We start from the raw sequence: 1,888 nt of genomic DNA on the forward strand, positions 1-1,888 counted from the left end.
TGGGTAAAATGATGGAATCAATTATTAAGGATGTCATAGCAGTGCATTTGGAAAGAGGTGACATGATAGGTCCAAGTCAGCATGGATTTGTGAAAGGGAGATCATGCTTGACAAATCTTCTGGAATTTTTTGAGGATGTTTCCAGTAGAGTGGATAAGGGAGAACCAGTTGATGTGGTATATTTGGACTTTCAGAAGGCGTTCGACAAGGTCCCACACAAGAGATTGATGTGCAAAGTTAGAGCACATGGGATTGGGGGTAGTGTACTGACATGGATTGAGAACTGGTTGTCAGACAGGAAGCAAAGATAGGAGTAAATGGGTACTTTTCATAATGGCAGGCAGTGACTAGTGGGGGACCGCAAGGTTCTGTGCTGGGGCCCCAGCTGTTTACACTGTACATTAATGATTTAGATGAGGGGATTAAATGTAGTATCTCCAAATTAACGGATGACACTAAGTTGGGTGGCAGTGTGTGCTGCGAGGAGGATGCTGTGAGGCTGCAGAGCGACTTGGATAGGTTAGGTGAGTGGGCAAATGCATGGCAGATGAATTATAATGTGGATAAATGTGAGGTTATCCACTTTGGTGGTAACAACAGAGAGACAGACTATTATCTGAATGGTGACAGATTAGGAAAAGGGGAGATGAAAAGAGACCTGGGTGTCATGGTACATCAGTCATTGAAGGTTGGCATGCAGGTGCAGCAGGCAGTTAAGAAAGCAAATGGCATGTTGGCCTTCATAGCAAGGGGATTTGAGTACAGGGGCAGGGAGGTGTTGCTACAGTTGTACAGGGCATTGGTGAGGCCACACCTGGAGTATTGTGTACAGTTTTGGTCTCCTAACCTGAGGAAGGACATTCTTGCTATTGAGGGAGTGCAGCGAAGGTTCACCAGACTGATTCCCGGGATGGCGGGACTGACCTATCAAGAAAGACTGGATCAACTGGGCTTGTATTCACTGGAGTTCAGAAGAATGAGAGGGGACCTCATAGAAACATTTAAAATTCTGACGGGGTTAGACAGGTTAGATGCAGGAAGAATGCTCCCAATGTTGGGGAAGTCCAGAACCAGAGATCACAGTCTAAGGATAAAGGGTAAGCCATTTAGGACCGAGATGCGGAGGAACTTCTTCACCCAGAGAGTGGTGAACCTGTGGAATTCTCTATCACAGAAAGTTGTTGAGGCCAATTCACTAAATATATTCAAAAAGGAGTTAGATGAGGTCCTTACTGCTCGGGGGATCAAGGGGTTTGGCGAGAAAGCAGGAATGGGGTACTGAAGTTGAACTTATTGAGTGGCGGTGCAGGCTAGAAGGGCCGAATGGCCTTCCCCTGCACCTATTTTCTATGTTTCTATGTTTCTATGTGACGCCTGTGGGACTGGACTGTGACGCCTGTGGGACTGGACTGTGACCCCTGTGGGACTGGACTGTGACCCCTGTGGGACTGGACTGTGATCCCTATTGGACTGGATTGTGATCCATGTGGGAGTAGACTGTAACCCGTGTGGGACTGGTCTGTAACCCCTGTGGGACTGGGCTGCAACACCTGTGGGACAGGACTGTTATACCTTTGGGGCAGGACTGTGACACCTGTGGGACTGGACTGTGACCCCTGTGGGACTGGACTGTGACCCCTGTGGGACTGGACTGTGACCCTGAGGGACTGGACTGTGACCCTCTGGGACTGGACTGTGACCCCTGTGGTACTAGACTGTGATCACTGTGGGACTGGACTGTGACCCCTGTGGGACGGGACTGTAACACCTGTGGGACTGGACTGTTATCCCTTTGGGGTAGGACTGTCACCCGTGTGGTACTGGACTGTGTCCCCTGTGGTACTGGACTGTGACCCCTGTGGGACTGGACTGTGACCCCTGTGGGACT

Source organism: Pristiophorus japonicus, chromosome 25 (assembly GCF_044704955.1).
Source record: "Pristiophorus japonicus isolate sPriJap1 chromosome 25, sPriJap1.hap1, whole genome shotgun sequence".
Lineage (NCBI taxonomy): Eukaryota > Metazoa > Chordata > Chondrichthyes > Pristiophoridae > Pristiophorus > Pristiophorus japonicus.